Source organism: Electrophorus electricus, chromosome 13 (genome assembly GCF_041902795.1).
Source record: "Electrophorus electricus isolate QZ-2024a chromosome 13, ASM4190279v1, whole genome shotgun sequence".
NCBI lineage: Eukaryota > Metazoa > Chordata > Actinopteri > Gymnotiformes > Gymnotidae > Electrophorus > Electrophorus electricus.
This window is the reverse complement of record NC_137509.1, coordinates 1365001-1386661: the sequence shown is the minus strand read 5'-3', so window position 1 is coordinate 1386661 and position 21661 is coordinate 1365001. Positions and strand designations below refer to the sequence as shown.

The following is a 21661-nucleotide window of genomic DNA, read 5'->3' as shown; positions in this document are numbered from 1 at the left end:
GATAAGACAGATATTTATTTAAAAATGACTGTTTGCTTGACCATTGGAAAGTGTGTATGTGTGCATGAGTGTGTTCGTATGTGCATCTGTGTGCACGTGAGTGTGTGCATGTGCGTACTAGTGTATGCATATGTGTACTTGTGTGTGCGAGTGCGTGCATGTTTGCACGAATGTGTGTGTGCAAGCAAGTACATGAATATGTGTGTGTATGTGTGCATGTGTGTGTGTGAGTGTGTCTGGCAGTTCTAAAGAGCATGGGTTGGGGAAGTGTGTATGTTTTAGGAAGTGTCAGTAACTGTGTGTGTGTGTGTATGTTAGGTGGAAGGTGTGCTTATCTGTAATTTGTGTGTATTTATCCATAAGGGTGTAGGTGGGTGGGTGAGAGAGAGAGAGAGAGAGAGAGAGAGAGAGAGAGGGAGAGGGGGAGAGAGAGAGAGAGAGAGAGAGAGAGAGAGAGGAAGAAGAAGAGAGACTTCCATTTAAGGTTGATATCAGACTCCATTAGTGTCACTTGAGCTAAATTACTCTCTTGCCCCTGTATAGCCACATGCCCAGGTGCACCCAGCTAATTAACAGCCAGCCATTAATCTACTGACGAGGAGAATAGCTTTCCTAGAGGGGTGTGTGTGTGTTTGTGTGTGGGTGCATGTGTGCGCGTGTGTGTATGTGTGCGTGTGCATGAGCGTGTGCGTGTGTGTGTGTGTGTGTGTGTGTGTAGCAACTCTGTTTTAAAATTCAAATTTTGGCCATTTTGAGGTTATTGTTGAAAGCTGAGTGAATGGTGTCGTTGTTTTGTGATTGTCTTCTTTCAGGAGGGAGTTCTGCTCCTGCCTTCATCTCTAGTGTGTCATTCCCAAAACTCAACAACAGCAGGAGGACCGACGTAGTCTGAAAGTTTAAGAATGAAGGATGTGTGTACTCTCTTCCTCAGGGCCTTGGCTTCATGTCTCTGCCTTTCAGTTATATGTGCAGACTGTTGTGTGTGTGGGTGTGTGGATGGGTTTGTGTGTGGGTGTGTTTTAGTCTAAAAGGCTTCGGCACATAATCCAAAGAATGGCAAAACTGTGGGTATGAGATTCACTTTTAAACACACACATACACACACACACACACGCACGCACACAGTCTATTCAGTATTCAGACTCTTGTTCAGGTTGTCTGTAGTGAGTCATCAACCTCTAAACCTCTAAAGATATCCTAATCTTATCAATAACCTACAACCTACGCCCTACATCCTAACCCTACACCCTACAAGCTACATCTTAACCCTACACTCTACAACCTACATCCTATACCCTAACCTTACACCCTAACCCTACAACCTAACCCTACCCTTACACCCTACATCCTACACCCTAACCCTACACCCTACATCCTAACCTTACACCTTACATCCTACACCCTAACCCTACATCCTACACCCTACATCCTACACCCTAACCCTATACCCTAACCTTACACCCTACATCCTACACCCTAAGCCTAACCTTACACCCTAACCCTACACCCTACACCCTAACCTTACACCCTACATCCTACACCCTAACCCTAACCCTTACACCCTAACCCTAACTTTACACCCTACACCCTACACACTAACCTTACACCCTACATCCTACACCCTAACCCTACACCCTAACCCTATACCCTAACCTTACACCCTACATCCTACACCCTAAGCCTAACCTTACACCCTAACCCTACACCCTACACCCTAACCTTACACCCTACATCCTACACCCTAACCCTAACCCTTACACCCTAACCCTAACTTTACACCCTACACCCTACACACTAACCTTACACCCTACATCCTACACCCTAACCCTACACCCTAACCCTATACCCTAAACTTACACCCTACATCCTACACCCTAACCCTACACCCTAACCCTATACCCTAACCTTACACCCTACATCCTACACCCTAAGCCTAACCTTACACCCTACATCCTACACCCTATCCCTAACCCTTACACCCTAACCCTAACTTTACACCCTACACCCTACACACTAACCTTACACCCTACATCCTACACCCTAACCCTACACCCTAACCCTATACCCTAAACTTACACCCTACATCCTACACCCTACATCCTACACCCTAACCCTAAGCCTACACCCTACACCCTAACCCAACACCCTACACCCTACATGCTTTTCCAGATGACAGTGTCTGCAGACTGGGTTTAGGCCAATCAAACGGCCTCAGTGACCAGACTTCCTTGTTCTCGTTCTTTCTTGCTGTCTGCCATTGGTCCTCCTAAATTTCACACCTCAACCAGATCCGGATGGTATCACAGAACCTCTGGCAGGTTGAGACTAATTAATCCTGCACTACAGGGAGTTGCAGTTGCCCTGGTTAAGACCTGATGACACTGTTCATTAATAGTGACAATAAATAACTTGGCAACGTTGTTTTTTCCTGTTAGAACTGCAGCTGTGAACTGTGTGTGTGTGTGTGTGTGTGTGTGTGTGCATAAACACATTGTGGTGAGTGTTTGACCACAGGCTGGAAGCTCAAGTCTTCATTTACATTAAACTGCCTGCAATATAATCACATAATCATAATATTTATTTATATGGCACCTTTTGTACTGAACAGCAATTCAAAGTGTGTTAGAGGCAAACTAAAAGATAAATACAACATAAACTTGAAATAGAAAATTAATAAAAAAGAATAATGTTCTAAGGTTACAGAACCAATAAAATAAAGCATTACAAGAGGATCTAAAAATAAATAAAAATTAAATCAACAGAATGCAAGAAATGAAAGAGAACATGATAAAATGCCTCAGTAAAAGCTAAATGGTACCAGTAGGCCACACACCTCACCCCTACGCCTCTTATCTCTCAGACCACATCCCTCAGACTACACCTCTCAGACTACACCTCTCAGACCACTTCCCTCAGACTACACCTCTCAGACTACACCTCTCAGACTACACCTCTCAGACTACACCTCTAAGACCACACCTCTCAGACTACACCTCTCAGACTACACCTCTCAGACTACACCTCTCAGACCACACCTCTCAGACCACATCCCTCAGACTACACCTCTCAGACTACACCTCTCAGACCACACCTCTCAGACTACACCTCTCAGACCACATCCCTCAGACTACACCTCTCAGACTACACCTCTCAGACCACATCCCTCAGACTACACCTCTCAGACTACACCTCTCAGACTACACCTCTCAGACTACACCTCTCACCTCTCACCACCTATATCACTGTATCGTGTATGTCTGGCATGCGTGTCCAGGGTGTATGTCCGGCGTGTATTTCCAGAGTGTATGTCCAGCTTTTATGTCCGGAATGTACGTCCAGCATGAATGTCCGGCATGCTCTGAGAGTCTTAGAGGAACATACATGATAATCATATCACTGAGATACAATGGAGTCAAACCACGAAGGCATTTAGAAACTAGTGAAAGAATCCTAAAATCGATTCTAAAATATATGAATATTAGTACATCATTTGTCTTTTTAACCCTTTCTTTACTGGTGATCTTTGTATCTTTAAGTTGTGCTTTTAGGTCTCATGGTTTGTGTTCTTTCCTTGACACTTGGAGCTTCACTTGGTTCGGCTGATTTCTGGAGATCAGTTTCATCCTGTTTAGAAGAGCCAGAGTGAAGAAGTCTCCCGTGTCACTACTGAAACTCACTCCGCTCCAGACAAGCAGACACTGAGCTGCGAGTGTGCTACGATCGTCAAGCCTGTCTCTGGGCCTTGTGTGGGAACGTGAATCAAGGTTGTTCAACTCTGAAGGCAGCAAGGTGGGCTGATGTGGTTCTCCGTGGTGATATGACTGAGGAAATACCTGCTGCTCCTGTCTGTTCTATTCCACCATCTCTGACGAGCACCAGCGTCCTGTACAGTACTGGGCCCCTCACTACCTCCTCCTCACGTTCACTCTGTTAAAATGGGAACTGAGCCACCTTAAACGATCAGATTAAAGCTTCTGTACCTATTAGGAAGACCTGATTCTATTATTCTATTAACCTATTATTAAAGGTTCTATTATGATGACACATTATTAAAGGTTCTATTATGGTGACCAATTTTTAAAGGTTCCATTATGATGTCCTTTGATGACCTATCATTAAAGGTTCTATTATGATGACCTGATTCTATCATTAAAGGTTATATTATGATGAACTATTATTAAAGGTTCTAGTATGATTACCTGCCTCTGTGTTTGCCTTGCCATATTGTGCAAATAAATGCACAAAATTACACACACACACACACACACACACACACACACAGAGAGAGAGAGAGAGAAAGAAATTGCAAAGACACCAGTACTTGAAACAACCAGAGTGGGAAAACCCCAGATGTAAAATCAAAGGAGTAATGTGTGTGTGCATATAGAACCTATGTCAACAAAACAGTTGGCAGTTTGTAATATGTGTAAACAGATACATTAGGCACTGTGCTGTGATTTAGAAAGTTTCTCTACTGCATTATGTGACAGGCACTGGCTGAGTGTGTGTTGGCTGAGTGTGTGTGTTTTATGATGTGCATTACAAACTTCACCAGATGAAGCCTGTTCTCTGGCATGTGGATGGTGTTTGTGTGGCTGGGTCTTGTTCTGCCTGTCTGTGACCTTGGCATGGTGAAGTGTGTGTGCAGGCACAGGCTCCTCTAAATGTCTGTGAAGTGTGTGTGTGGGCACAGGCTCCTCTAAATGTCTGTGAAGTGTGTGTGTGGGCACAGGCTCTAAATGTCTGTGAAGTGTGTGTGTGGGCACAGGCTCCTCTAAATGTCTGTGAAGTGTGTGTGCAGGCACAGGCTCCTCTAAATGTCTCTGAAGTGTGTGTGTGGGCACAGGCTCTAAATGTCTGTGAAGTGTGTGTGTGTGGGCACAGGCTCTAAATGTCTGTGAAGTGTGTGTGCAGGCACAGGCTCTAAATGTCTCTGAAGTGTGTGTGCAGGCACAGGCTTCTCTAAATGTCTCTGAAGTGTGTGTGTGTGGGCACAGGCTCTAAATGTCTGTGAAGTGTGTGTGCAGGCACAGGCTCTAAATGTCTCTGAAGTGTGTGTGTGGGCACAGGCTCTAAATGTCTGTGAAGTGTGTGTGCAGGCACAGGCTCTAAATGTCTGAAGTGTGTGTGCAGGCACAGGCTCTAAATGTCTGTGAAGTGTGTGTGTAGGCACAGGCTTCTCTAAATGTCTCTGAAGTGTGTGTGTGGGCACAGGCTCTAAATGTCTGTGAAGTGTGTGTGTGGGCACAGGCTCTAAATGTCTGTGAAGTGTGTGTGTGGGCACAGGCTCTAAATGTCTGTGAAGTGTGTGTGCAGGCACAGGCTCTAAATGTCTGAAGTGTGTGTGCAGGCACAGGCTCTAAATGTCTGTGAAGTGTGTGTGTAGGCACAGGCTTCTCTAAATGTCTCTGAAGTGTGTGTGTGGGCACAGGCTCTAAATGTCTGTGAAGTGTGTGTGTGAGCACAGGCTCTAAATGTCTGTGAAGTGTGTGTGTGTGGGCACAGGCTCTAAATGTCTGTGAAGTGTGTGTGTGGGCACAGGCTCTAAATGTCTGTGAAGTGTGTGTGCAGGCACAGGCTCTAAATGTCTGTGAAGTGTGTGTGTGGGCACAGGCTCTAAATGTCTGTGAAGTGTGTGTGCAGGCACTGGCTCTAAATGTCTGTGAAGTGTATGTGTGGGCACAGGCTCTAAATGTCTGTGAAGTGTGTGTGTGGGCACAGGCTCTAAATGTCTCTGAAGTGTGTGTCAGAAGAAACTCTTTTTTCCCTCCTTGATGGTCACCATGGCAGCGATAAGACTGCATACTCCCTGTGTGTGTGTGTGTGTGTGTGTGTGTGTGTGTGTGTGTGTGTGTGTCTTCTAAACTCTTCACTTTGAGCCTACTCACACACATTTATTGGAGTTTTTAGCAGGCTGTTGACTGGTCTCTCCATCGCTCTGTAGCTCAGATAACTGTGTATCCCTTTGCCACACACACACACACACATCGACTCACTCTGTGCAGTGTCTCCCCTGACATGTGGATATGTGTTGGTGGGACACTAATGGCTATTTTATTAGCTGGAGCCATTAGTTAGCATTCAGTGACTGATTACCTACAGGAGAGCTTCTGCTGTTCAACAACCATGTAACAATCCATTTTGTCCTCTGGGAACACAGGTGGATGTGCAGTGGTTCCTGTGGGATTTATTTGTCTGAGGACGCTTTCTGTTGTGTGTTTGTGACTTTTGTTTCACTCGGCTCTCATCGCTGGGCATGTGCTACACCACAAATTTACACTTCCTCCCTTCAGAGAGCTGCTGTAATCTGGCCCCAGCTCCCAGGATAGAAGGGCCAGGGCGTGGAATTAAAGTTGGAATTAAAGTTTCAGCACTTGTGGCAAGAGCCACAAGTAAGGTGTGTTTTTTAAAGAATTATTTATTTCTTCCTCCCGCTGTTGAAGTTGAGAACCTTGAACTAGAATTCTTGAGAAGAACTTGGAAAAGACAGTTATGCGGGAGAGAGAGAGAGAGAGAGAGAGAGAGAGAGAGAGAGAGAGAGAGAGAGAGAGAGAGAGAGAGAGAAAGAAAGAAAATACCCAACAGGATTAAGATGGAAGAGAGGGCGTACACTGGTAGAGTCAGACTGTGTAAGCTGCAGAAATGGTGATAATTCAAAGAAATATATTTTGGTTGTTGTGTAGAAGCCTTATAGAAAGGCAGGAGAGAAATCCATGGTGAATCGGAAGGCAGGCCTTCCAGGTGGCCCCTGGTGAATTGGGAAGGCGGGCGTCCCAGGTGGCCCCTGGTGAATTGGGAAGGCGGGCGTTCCAGGTTCATTAGGAGTGTGTAATAACACACATGAATAGAGAGCAGTTCTCCCTAACCTCTCTGTGTCAGACACATCCTCAATACACACTGTACATTATTAATGATTATTTTTGGATGCTCTAAAAACACAAATACCTACACCGCTGCCTCTTGAGACCTTGGGTTGAATACAAAATATTATCCTCTGAAGAGGTAAAACAGCAGAAGAACACACAACAAAACACACAATGGAAGAAAACACAACAGAAGAACATACAGCAGAACACAAAGCAGAAGAACATACAGCAGAAGAACACACAGCAGAAGAACATACAGCAGAAGAACACACAACAGAAGAACACATAACAGAACACAACAGAAGAACACACAGCAGAACAACACAACAGAACACAACAGAAGAAAACACAGAAGAACATACAACAGAACACACAACAGAAGAACACACAGCAGAAGAACACACAACAGAACACAACAGAAGAAAACACAACAAAACACACAACAGAAGAAAACACAACAGAAGAACATACAGCAGAAGAACATACAACAGAACACAACAGAAGAACACACAGAAGAAGAACATACAACAGAACACACAACAGAAGAACACACAGCAGAAGAACATGCAGCAGAAGAACATACAGCAGAACACACAACAAAACACACAACACAAGAAAACACAACAGAAGAACATACAGCAGAACACAAAGCAGAAGAACATACAACAAAAGAACATACAACAGAAGAACACAGCAGAAGAACACAACAGAAGAACACAGCAGAAGAACACACAACAAAACACACAACAGAAGAAAACACAAAGCAGAAGAACATACAGCAGAAGAACATACAACAGAACACAACAGAAGAACACACAGCAGAACAACACAACAGAAGAACACACAGAAGAAGAACATACAACAGACCACACAACAGAAGAACACACAGCAGAAGAACACAGCAGAAGAACATACAGCAGAACACAAAGCAGAAGAACATACAGCAGAAGAACATACAACAGAAGAACATACAACAGAAGAACACAGCAGAAGAACACACAACAGAACACAGCAGAAGAACATACAACAGAAGGACACACAGCAGAAGAACACACAGCAGAAGAACACACAACAACACAACAGAAGAACATACAGCAGAAGAACACACAGCAGAAGAACATACAGCAGAAGAACACACAGCAGAACACACAGCAGAAGAACACACAACAGAACACAACAGAAGAACATACAGCAGAAGAACATACAACAGAACACAACAGAAGAATACACAGCAGAAGAACACAACAGAACACAACAGAAGAACACACAGAAGAAGAATATAAAACAGAACACACAACAGAAGAACACACAGCAGAAGAACACACAGCAGAACACAACAGAAGAACACACAACAAAACACACAACAGAAGAACACACAGCAGAAAAACACACAGCAGAACACAACAGAAGAACACACAGCAGAAGAAGACACAGCAGAACACAACAGAAGAACATACAACAAAACACACAACAGAAGAACACACAGCAGAAAAACACACAGCAGAAGAACACACAACAGAACACAGCAGAAGAACATACAGCAGAAGAACACACAGCAGAAGAACACACAACAGAAGAACATACAACAGAAGAACACAGCAGAAGAACACACAGCAGAACACAACAGAAGAAAACACAACAGAAGAACATACAGCAGAACACAAAGCAGAAGAACATACAACAGAAGAACACACAGCAGAAGAACACACAGCAGAAGAACATACAACAGAATACAACAGAAGAACATACAGCAGAAGAACATACAACAGAACACACAACAGAAGAACACACAGCAGAAGAACACACAACAGAACACAACAGAAGAACACAGCAGAAGAACACGCAGCAGAAGAACATACAGCAGAACACACAACAGAACACAACAGAAGAACACACAGCAGAAGAACATACAGCAGAACACACAACAGAACACACAACAGACGAACACACAACAGAACACAACAGAAGAACACACAGCAGAAGAACATACAACGGAACACACAACAGAAGAACATACAACAGAAGAACACACAGCAGAAGAACACACAGCAGAGCACAACAGAAGAACACACAACAGAAGAACATACAACAGAAGAACACAGCAGAAGAACACACAGCAGAAGAACATACAACAGAACACAACAGAAGAATACACAACAAAACACACAACAGAAGAAAACACAAAGCAGAAGAACATACAGCAGAAGAACATACAACAGAACACAACAGAAGAACACACAGCAGAACAACACAACAGAAGAACACACAGAAGAAGAACATACAACAGAACACACAACAGAAGAACACACAGCAGAAGAACACGCAGCAGAAGAACATACAGCAGAACACAAAGCAGAAGAACATACAGCAGAAGAACATACAACAGAAGAACATACAACAGAAGAACACAGCAGAAGAACACACAACAGAACACAGCAGAAGAACATACAACAGAAGGACACACAGCAGAAGAACACACAGCAGAAGAACACACAACAACACAACAGAAGAACATACAGCAGAAGAACACACAGCAGAAGAACATACAGCAGAAGAACACACAGCAGAACACACAGCAGAAGAACACACAACAGAACACAACAGAAGAACATACAGCAGAAGAACATACAACAGAACACAACAGAAGAATACACAGCAGAAGAACACAACAGAACACAACAGAAGAACACACAGAAGAAGAATATAAAACAGAACACACAACAGAAGAACACACAGCAGAAGAACACACAGCAGAACACAACAGAAGAACACACAACAAAACACACAACAGAAGAACACACAGCAGAAAAACACACAGCAGAAGAACACACAACAGAACACAGCAGAAGAACATACAGCAGAAGAACACACAGCAGAAGAACACACAACAGAAGAACATACAACAGAAGAACACAGCAGAAGAACACACAGCAGAACACAACAGAAGAAAACACAACAGAAGAACATACAGCAGAACACAAAGCAGAAGAACATACAGCAGAAGAACATACAACAGAAGAACACACAGCAGAAGAACACACAGCAGAAGAACATACAACAGAATACAACAGAAGAACATACAGCAGAAGAACATACAACAGAACACACAACAGAAGAACACACAGCAGAAGAACACACAACAGAACACAACAGAAGAACACACAGCAGAAGAACACGCAGCAGAAGAACATACAGCAGAACACACAACAGAACACAACAGAAGAACATACAGCAGAAGAACATACAACGGAACACACAACAGAAGAACATACAACAGAAGAACATACAACAGAAGAACATACAGCAGAAGAACATACAACGGAACACACAACAGAAGAACATACAACAGAAGAACACACAGCAGAAGAACACACAGCAGAGCACAACAGAAGAACACACAACAGAAGAACACAGCAGAAGAACACACAGCAGAACACAGCAGAAGAACACACAGCAGAACACAACAGACGAACACACAGCAGAACACAACAGAAGAACACACAGCAGAAGAACATACAACAGAACACAACAGAAAAACACACAAAAGAACACACAACTGACACACTCCTAGTGGAGTTTGTGAGGACATGAAGGCCAGTCTGGCTAATCTAGAGGAGTGTCTGATCTGGAGGGCTAGCCAATCTAGAGGAGTGTCTGATCAATAGGAGAAACTCATGCTGGGGAGGCCATGGCACTTTTAACATGATCTTGATTCCTCACTGCTGTTTAAAGTCAAACTGCTTGAGGGAGCAGGAACTGAAACTGGCTGTGTTGGTGTCAGGTTGTTGTGTTAATTAAGGCATTTAATAGTGTGGTAGTATTACAAGTAAACGTGTTAAGTTAGTGTTGGAATGAAATTGCGCTGAGCAGTATAGCTCCAAGAGCAGGACTGGAGATGAACTGTGCAGGACGGTAAATCTCCAGGACTGTACTGCCGTGTTTCCTGATGGGGCAGGAGTCACGGACTGGCCTTGAAGTGTTTGATTTTCTACATCTGCAGAAAAGGAGTGTCAGGGAAGATGTAGAGTTATTCAGTTAAAAATTTACACAGCTATGTTCCCTGGCTGTCTGTCAGAAAGGTGTGTGTGTGTGTGTGTGTGTGTGTGTGTGTGTGTGCATGTGTGTGTGTGTGTGTGTTTTATGTGGAAAAGACAGACAGAGTATTGAATATTGAAACCTAGCTGCTAAAACCACCTCCTCCACCATCACCACTGACCACATAAATATAGACATCATTCATAGCGTGTAACACAGAGTGTTATCAAACAGGTTCAGAACAGAGTGTGCTATCAGACAGGTTCAGAACAGAGTGTGTTATCAGACAGGTTCAGAACAGAGTGTGTTATCAGACAGGTTCAGAACAGAGTGTGTTATCAGACAGGTTCAGAACAGTGTGTTATCAGACAGGTTCAGAACTTCCACTGCAAATTACTCCATTTCTACCACCACCATCAGTTTGCACCAGGGAACCTTCCAGAAATACAGCTGTGGTGTATATGTAGGGTCAGAGGTCAGGTTAATAAATATCTGTATTCATACTCCATTTAGGAAACATTTATGCTTAAATATTTGAGTTAATAAAGTGAAATGGCTGAAGGCAGTCAGTTTCCTCACAGTGGGTTTACAGTGTGTTGGGACTATAAGAAGCACTGGGCTTTTGGCTCCTGGCTCCAATTGCTGTGTTGGAGGCATGAAGCACCAGCACTACTGCTGTTCATTATCACCGTGGAAATGTCCTCCCTGCCCTGCGTGTGGCTACAGAGCCCAGCACCTGTCAATCCTCTGCCCCTCCCCTACCGCTGTCCTCATGAGATGGGCACTAATGAGGAGATCATTAATTAAGACCAAAATGAGCATTCAGACACCCTCAGTATTTGAACCACAGCAACGAGGAAATCAATTAAGGGATGCACACACACACACACACACAGAGGCTAAATTAGTCTCTGAGAGGGATGGAGGGAGTGTGGGGTGGGGTCTGGGGTTGAGTGTGAGGGACAGGGTCTTCCTCTCGCTGAGGTGCTCATGGGTAGTTAAAGCCTCCTGCTGTAGGAGATTAAAAAGGTATCAGGAGATCAGACAGTGACAGAGAGACTGAGCGGGGGGTTGAGTGAGGGAGATGATTATATTCAAATACTCTGAGTAAATGACTTACAAGCTGAATACTCTGAATTAATGAACTCATTATACGCAATTACATCAACTAGCGGTCCATTGTCTTCAATTATTTACACTCAGTTCTTGGCTCAGTTCTTTGGTAAACTAGCAGTAGTGAGAAGTTGTTTTCCCCGTAAAACTCCAGTATATTAATCTTTCTTTTCGCCCACTTACATTGTTATCGTGGTGTTGGCAGTGGTCTCCAGAGCCTGTAAGGCTGTCTGCACCTTTCCAGCTGTGTGGGAGGAGCACTGTGTGTGGAGGTGTGGCCAGTGGGTGGATGGGGCTTTTCCTACAGCACTGTAGTAGAAGGTCCTACTGAGGCTGTCAGTGTTAATATCAAAGGCTTCAAGCGTCAGAGAATGTCAGGACGAGGAGGTTCTAATGTGTTTAAACAGAGAAAAAGGTTTTAGTCTTTTTCTATTATTATCTGCATTCTGAATTCAAATTTTTGCCACATTGTGTCAAATATTTCTGCATACTGGTAAAATATTGAAAAGCTTAATGTGTTTGAAGAGCCTTAAACAAAAGAATCGGAGCTGGGGACAACAGAGAGTCTGATGTCTGCAGTAAGAGCTTTAGCTGTCTGACCCTCTGTAGTTCGGTACAGGAAGCAGCATCGCTGAAATGGAGAACATTTACCTTCTCCTCACCTCACCTCCTCTCTGATGCTCCGTACCGTCTCCTCACTCTGTACATCTCTGGCTTGTTCAATATTTCTGCTCTCTCTCTCTCTCTCTCTCTCTCTCTCTTTCTCTCTCTCCTTCCCTCTCTCCCTCTTTCAATTCACTCAAATTTAATCAAGGTGAATGTTCTGTATTGGAATGACAGGGTAAAACATCTATGTGGCCAAAGCAATAGGGTTGTAAGTACAGTTATCATTAACATACAAATGAATAAAAGTTGTTTATGAAGGATACACATTAAATCAAAGAACGAAACAAAAACAAAGTCAAAACCAGCATGAGCCAAAACAATGACATAAACAATAAAGAGAGGTAAGGAAATGAAGGATTTTTGTATATCAAAACAGATGAATGAGTTGCGTTGTCTGTTTCTCTGATCTTATGGTGATTCTGTATAACCTGTCCTGCTAACCTACAGGTTGTCTGTTTCTCTGATCTTATGGTGATTCTGTATAACCTGTCCTGCTAACCTACAGGTTGTCTGTTTCTCTGATCTTATGGTGATTCTGTATAACCTGTCCTGCTAACCTACAGGTTGTCTGTTTCTCTGATCTTATGGTGATTCTGTATAACCTGTCCTGCTAACCTACAGGTTGTCTGTTTCTCTGATCTTATGGTGATTCTGTATAACCTGTCCTGCTAACCTACAGGTTGTCTGTTTCTCTGATCTTATGGTGATTCTGTATAACCTGTCCTGCTAACCTACAGGTTGTCTGTTTCTCTGATCTTATGGTGATTCTGTATAACCTGTCCTGCTAACCTACAGGTTGTCTGTTTCTCTGATCTTATGGTGATTCTGTATAACCTGTCCTGCTAACCTACAGGTTGTCTGTTTGCAGTCAGTTCTCTATTCCGTTTTGCTGTGTTGGTCAGTGAGGGGAATCTTGTTAGTAATCCCGTATAGAAAAGGATTCTCTGATGGTTTTGTAACTATGGTTTCTCTCTCCCTCTCTCTCGCTCTCTCTCTCTTGCTCTCTGCTTTCTCTCTCTCTCTCTCTCTCTCTCTCTCTCTCTCTCTCTCTCTCTCCCTCCTCCTCTCTCTCTTCTGTCCCTCTTTCCTCCTCACCTGTCTCTGTCTCTACTTCCTGTCTGTCTGTCTCCCCACACAACTCCGTGGATACCCTCTTCCAGTTATGCCTGAGTGCTCCCAGTCTTGATGGAGGCAATTAATAATGCAGTCAGCTAATGAAATGGCTTTCTCTGTCCTTCCTCCTTCGTCTGTCTGCTTATCCAGACTCCCTCTCTCTCATCTCACATTACCTCCCTGATATCAGACCACGTTTACTTTCACTTCAGAGTGTGGGGCATCTGGTTCTCTGGGTGTCCAGATATTCTAGAGTAATGCCAAGTTAGGATATAAAGTCCATTCACAAGTGTTGTTACTTGAAAGATGAGAGCTTAGTCCAGTATGATAGTAGACAGGGATGTGTCCCTAAATGTGCTGGTATTAGTGTCCCTAAATGTGCTGGTATTAGTGTCCCTAAATGTGCTGGGATTAGTGTCCCTAAATGTGCTGGGATTAGTGTCCCTAAATGTGCTGGGATTAGTGTCCCTAAATGTGCTGGTATTAGTGTCCCTAAATGTGCTGGGATTAGTGCCCCTAAATGTGCTGGGATTAGTGTCCCTAAATGTGCTGGTATTAGTGTCCCTAAATGTGCTGGGATTAGTGTCCCTAAATGTGCTGGGGTTAGTGTCCCTAAATGTACTGGGATTAGTGTCCCTAAATGTACTGGGATTAGTGTCCTTAAATGTACTGGGATTAGTGTTTCTAAATGTGCTGGGATTAGTATCCCTAAATGTACCAGGATTAGTGTCCCTAAATGTGCTGCTACTATTGTCCCTAAATGTGCTGCTACTATTGTCCCTAAATGTGCTGGGATTAGTGTCCCTAAATGTGCTGGTATTAGTGTCCCTAAATCTACTGGTACTATTGTCCCTAAATGTCTTAACTCTGTCGCTGGAAGTGGCCTTGACTGGAAGTGGTGCTAGACTGCTGTGTAGGCAGAAGACTGGTGTGTGTGTGAGTGTGTCTGTGTGTGTCTGTGTGTGTGTGTGTGTGTCTGTGTGTGTCTGTGTGTGAGTGTGTGTGTGTGTGTCTGTGTGTGTGTGTGTGTGTGTGTGTGTCTGTGTGTGTATGTGTGTGTGAGTGTGTGTCTGTGTGTGTGTGTGTGTGTGTGTGTGTCTGTGTGTGTATGTGTGTGTGAGTGTGTGTCTGTGTGTGTGTGTGTCTGTGTGTGTCTGTGTGTGAGTGTGTGTGTGTGTGTCTGTGTGTGTGTGTGTCTGTGTGTCTGTGTGTGTATGTGTGTGTGAGTGTATGTCTGTGTGTCTGTGTGTGTGTGTGTCTGTGTGTGTGTGTGTGTGTGTGTGTGAGAGAGAGAGACAAAATGTTATAAGCAAAACCACAATCATCAGTTTTCTTTCTTAGTGAATGATGTGTGACTTTAGTAACTGGTAACTGTGGCTGTAATTCCTGAAGACAGTTTTCTCTTCACCACACATCCTCCATATGCGCTCTCTCTCTCTCTCTCTCTCTCTCTCTCTCTCTCTCGCTCCCTCTCTCTCTCTCTCTCTCTCTCTCTCTCTCTCTCTCTCTCTCATTCTCTCCCCTCTGTGTTTCTACTGTTCTATTGAAGGTTAGTTGGTTTATTGTCTCTCAGTGTCTCAGTGCTGCTGTTGTCAGTAGTAGCAGATGCTCCCTGTGTAGAAAGGCCCCAGGCAGCTCTCTCTCTCTTTCTCTCTCTCTCTCGCTCTCTCTCTCTTCCTCTACCCCCTCTCTCTCTCTCCCTTTCTTTCCCCCCTCTCTCTCCATCTGCCTCTTCCCCTCTCCCACCCTCCCTCCTTCAATCCCTCCCTCTTTCTCTCTCCCACTCTCTTTCTTCTTGAGCTATCTCTCTCACTCTCGTCCTCTTTTTTGGTGTGTAGTTCATAATTCACTCCAGCCCACCCAGCTGTGTGCGTCAGGACAGAAGCCACTAGCATGCTCCTAACACTACTGACGAATCTTTAAGGGCAAAATGTGGAACAGCCAGGCTGTTTTACAGAATGACTACGTAGGGCCGTGTTACAGAATGACTACGCAGGGCCATTTTACAGAATTACTACGCAGGGTTGTGTTACAGAATGACTACGCAGGACCGTGTTACAGAATGACTACACAACTTGTATTACAGACAGACTACACAGGGTTGTGTTACAGGTCGACTACACAGGGCCGTGTTACAGAATGACTACACAGGGTTGTGTTACAGGTCGACTATGCAGGGTTGTGTTAGAGACTATCTATCCCCACAACCTGGTTAGATGAAGGAGAGGTGTGTTGAAGGATAGGAAAATAGAAAAAAAGCATTGTAAAAGAGGTGAGAATGAGGAGGAAGGATTGTATCAGAAACATAGGAGGACTGAGAGACAGCTGGACCCCAAATCCAGAACCCATTCTGGAGTTTGTAATAACATCTAGTCCTGTTTGGCTGCTTTGTCCTTGTGGCCACATTGAAGTGAAGTTCATATGAGATTAACATATGCAGCCTGAGGGTGCTCACAATCATGACAGAGTCAGACACCCTGAGAACTCCTGTCTGTCTGTCAGCATAGCCAACTGTCTTCTTTCTCATTTACAGCATTTAGCAGATGCTTTTACAATTACATGACACTATTAGACACCATTACAGTTATGACTGAATATGGTTCAGGATTAGGGGTCTTGCTCAGGGGCCCAACAGAGAGAGCTTGGCAATGGTGGGACTGGAACTGGCAACCTTCTGATTACTAGTCAGCACCTTTGCCACTGAGCATCACTGCCACTTCTCGCTTTACAGTTTCTGCAATTGCTCTGTGGTCTTGTAAGTGTATGTGTGTTTGCCAGACTGAGGGTGAGTTGTGGGGCCCAGGATCAGAGTGAGACGGCCGGACTCCGGCGTCAGAGTGAGACGGCCGGACTCCGGCGTCAGAGTGAGACGGCCGGACTCCGGGGTCAGAGTGAGACGGCCGGACTCCGGCGTCAGAGTGAGACGGCCGGACTCCGGCGTCAGAGTGAGACGGCCGGACTCCGGGGTCAGAGTGAGACGGCCGGACTCCGGCGTCAGAGTGAGACGGCCGGACTCCGGCGTCAGAGTGAGACGGCCGGACTCCGGGGTCAGAGTGAGACGGCCGGACTCCGGCGTCAGAGTGAGACGGCCGGACTCCGGGGTCAGAGTGATCTCTTCCTGATCTGTAACACTGTCGTTATGTCACATCAGGGTTTGGTGTTTGCTTCAGCTCATCTGCTCTGATATAACACTCTAGTTTTAGTACTAGAACACTGCTGTGCTCCTGCCTACCGTATGTCAAAACACACACACACACACACACACACACACACACACACACACACACACACACACACACACACACACACACACACACACACACACACTTATCTCGGTCTCACTGTCCCTCTCTGTCTCTGTCTGTTAGGTAATTGGAGCAGTTAGACTCCGATATTGTGTCGTTTTGTGAGTGGATGGTTGAGATTGTATTAGACAGTTTTCTCAATGAAAAGGTTTTTTATGGGCTGATTTCTCAGTAGGTTTGTTAATGAAACTTGTTTTTCATGTCTGTCCTGGTTCAGAGACAACAAAACAAATGCAAAGAAATGGATCAGTAAACATCTATGATGTGAGTGAATTCAGTCTGTGACACATACGAGCACAAAGCCTTCTTCAGATACTTGACTGAGTGAAGGCCTTGGTTGGTGTGTGTGTGCGTAAGTGCATGTGTGTAAGAATGTGTATGTTCTCATTTTTCTTATTAAAGTAGATGTATAGACAGATTTATTCAGCTCTAAGTTCCTTAACCTGCCTGCCATGTTACCTTTTCATTAATGAATGAAAACACAATTACATCTCATCTCATCTCTCTCTCACTCACTCACTCTCTATTGTACTCACACACACACTCACTCACTCTCACTATCTCTCTCTCTCTCTCTCTCTCTCTCTCTCTCTCTCTCTCTCTCTCTCTCTCTCTCTCTCTCTCTCTCACACACACACACACACACACACACACACACACACACACACACACACACACACACACACACACATACATACAATGCCAAATCCATATGAATTGATTCCCCAGAAATGCTTTGGTTTGGATCTCCTACTGCTAAACTCAGCTACTCATAGTAAATGCTCATATTACTGTAACCATCATCCCTCCCTCAAAGAGATTAGCCCTGGGGTGCTACATGTTGCCATGGGGACCAATTTACTGACAGGTCCAAGGGTAGTTACTCGTGATAAAGCTCTATTCCCTCAACACTAACATTAGCTTGCTAATGCTAACTTGCTAATGTTAGCTCGATAACATTAATCTGTAGAGTTCCATTTGACATTTTGACCCTGCCATGACCTCTGGAATTAAACAGTGCAGTTTGATTGGCTCTGGCCAGCACAATCAAACATAGTGCAGGATGATTGGCTCTGACCAGCACAATCAAATGTTGTAGTCTAATTGTCTTAGATCAGGAAAAAAACACTAAATGCTAGTCTTGACTTCCTTTGCAGTTTATTTCACAATGTGTCTGTAATTACAACGAATTTTCTGGTCACATATATGTTTGAGGAGAGTTGTTTCATCATTGAGTTTGAACTTCAACTGGAGCTCCAGTGCAAAAACAGGTCTGGCTGAGAGCCAGGCTGATCTGAGGTCTGTGGTTGAGTTTATGTGAGTTAGCAGGCTGATCTCAGGTCTGTGCTTGAGTCTGTGTGAGTTACCAGGCTGATCTGAGGTCTGTGGTTGAGTTTATGTGAGTTACCAGGCTGATCTGAGGTCTGTGGTTGGGTTTATGTGAGTTACCAGGCTGATCTCAGGTCTGTGGCCCCTCTCGGTGTGTGTGTGTGTGTGTGTGTGTGTGTGTGTGTGTGTGTGTGTGTGTGTGTGTGTGTGTACATGTGTATGTATCTGTATGTATCTGTGTATGTGTGTGTATGTATGTGTATATGTGTGTATGTGTGAACAACACACACACTCACACACACACACACACACACACACACACACACACACACACACACACACACACACAAACACTTCTGTATCTTGTATATACTCCACTCCTGTACTGTGTAAATACTGTACCCTGTAAATACTGCACTTCTGTACCCTGTAAATACTCTAGTCCTGCACGCTATAAATACTCCACTCCTGTACCCTGTAAATACTCCACTCCTGCACTCTGTAAATACTCCACTCCTGAACCCTGTAAATACTCTAGTCCTGCACTATGTAAATACTCTACTCCTGCACCCTGTAAATACTCCACTCCTGAACCCCGTAAATACTCCAGTCCTGCGCTCTGTAAATACTCCACTCCTGTACCCTGTAAATACTCTAGTCCTGCACCCTGTAAATACTCTAGTCCTGCACTCTGTAAATACTCCACTCCTGAACCCTATAAATACTCTAGTCCTGCACTCTGTAAATACTCCACTGCTGCACTCTGTAAATACTCTAGTCCTACACCCTGTAAATACTCCACTCCTGTACCCTGTGAATACTCTAGTCCTGCACCCTGTAAATACTCCACTCCTGCACCCTGTAAATATTCCACTCCTGCACTCTGTAAATACTCCAGTCCTGCACCCTGTAAATACTCTACTCCTGAACCCTGTAAATACTCCACTCCTGCACTCTGTAAATACTCCAGTCCTGCACCCTGTAAATACTCCACTCATGAACCCTGTAAATACTCTAGTCCTGCACTATGTAAATACTCCACTCCTGCACCCTGTAAATACTCCACTCCTGAACCCTGTAAATACTCCAGTCCTGCGCTCTGTAAATACTCCACTCCTGTACCCTGTAAATACTCTAGTCCTGCACCCTGTAAATACTCTAGTCCTGCACTCTGTAAATACTCCACTCCTGAACCCTATAAATACTCTAGTCCTGCACTCTGTAAATACTCCACTCCTGCACTCTGTAAATACTCCACTCCTGCACTCTGTAAATACTCTAGTCCTGCACACTTTGCTGGGGTCCTAAAGAGCCCAGGTTCGGTGCTAATTTCACTCTTCAAGCTTAAGCACACATTCTCTGCTCTCTTTCCCTCTGTCTCTCAGTCTCACTGTTCTTTCTCTCCTCCTCTGTCCTCCTGTTTGTGTGCTCTCTCATTCTGCCTCAATCTCTCTCTCTCCGCCCCCGTCTGACAGCTCAGCTCAGTTAGCGGCTGGGTTGAGAAGGTCAGTACCTTCGTCCGCTCCTTGCGTTCCTTGGTCTTTCCCAGCATGCCTGTATCAGTCAGCGCTCTCCTTTGGCCTGTGAGTCCCTCTTCTTCAGTTTCACCCCATCACCCCCCAGTGCTGACCTCCGTGTCTCTGCTTCACACTACATCCTCCCAGTGAGTACTGAGCATCCACGTGGTGTATGTGATTAGTAACATTTGCTGACTGGTGTGGTCTGGCTCTGCCCTCCTTCACCAGTAAATGTACTGTTAGCAGCTGACCTGGTAAACACCACACAAGCTGGATGCATGTGAAAGCTCAGCAGAAGACCCGAGCACATGTGGAAGAGCTTGAGCAGTTCTTCACCACGCATGCAACTGAGCAAGAGTGTGCAGGATGGACGGGAGTGTAGGCTGCTGCATAGTTGCACAGCTCCAGATAAACCAGCCGCTGAAGGTAATGATGTCACAGGTCGTTTATGCGCCGGACTGCTGCTAGTGGTGGAGCACGTTCTGTTTGTTTCACAAACACAGTCGAGCAAGTGCCAGGCAAATGGGGGCGTATGCCAGTGGGCTCAGAGGAGCAGCAGAGATCAGCAGCATATGAAATGCGTTAAATGCACGACGGGGTACGGCTGTAAACGAGGGAGACACACATACGCCCCCCAGAGCAAAAGCACATGGTACACACCTAACGTTGTGGTCATGGTGGACACTCCACATCAGTGTTGGAAATTCGGAAAAATGGGACATATCCAGAGATTTTGTCACAGTGACGAGCCCAAGAATAGCATGAAAGAAAATATGCATCACAGGGCTGAGAGAAGAGCGTGAAATACTGCACAGATGAAAAAGGTTCAGCAGTGATGCTGAAAGAGCGCCTGCAGTCCTACCATATGCCTGGAGGAGGTAAACAAAGACCTGGATCACCGCTGAGATTAATTCACTGAGCACCAAAATGGAGTTGGACACTGGCTCGACTGTTTCAGTAATGGCAAGCTTTCAATTAGAGACAGCAAAGCACATCTTATGTTCATCTCAAAACTCATTCAGCAGAGAAAGTTGTTCCTCTGGGTGTACTGACTGTAAAAGTGGAGCTCAATAGCCAGGAGGAAGTGTTGGACTGGGGCTTGACCATACAGCCATTTAAAGCTTGCAGGTGTTGCCCAGATCACCACACTCTGCTGAGGGATCGTTAGAGCAGGTGTTGCCCAGATCACCACACTCTGCTGAGGAATCGTTAGAGCAGGTGTTGGCAGGTCACCACACTCTACTGAGGGATTGTTGGACCAGGTGTTGCCCAGATCACCACACTCTGCTGAGGGATCGTTAGAGCAGGTGTTGCCCAGATCACCACACTCTACTGAGGGATCGTTAGAGCAGGTGTTGCCCAGATCACCACACTCTACTGAGGAATCGTTAGAGCAGGTGTTGCCCAGATCACCACACTCTACTGAGGAATCGTTAGAGCAGGTGTTGGCAGGTCACCACACTCTACTGAGGGATTGCTGGAGCAGGTGTTGCCCAGATCACCACACTCTACTGAGGGATCGTTAGAGCAGGTGTTGCCCAGATCACCACACTCTACAGACACACTTCAGCACATTAAAGTAAAAATCATAGCACTTATAGATGGTGCTCATACAGTGTTCCATGAAACACACCCAGTCTCCTATACACCCTCTAGTGGGTGCTGCTGGAATACCAACTAGAGTTGACAGAAGTCCCCAGGCAGCCCCACTGGTCTG

The 21661-nt window shown here is 44.9% G+C and overlaps 1 protein-coding gene across 2 annotated transcripts in view; it reads left to right on the top strand.

Moving 5' to 3' along the window:
- sorcs2 (sortilin-related VPS10 domain containing receptor 2) overlaps positions 1 to 21661 on the top strand; it is a 230121-nt gene that overhangs the window by 27255 nt on the left and 181205 nt on the right. The gene's annotated exons all lie outside the window — the stretch shown is intronic.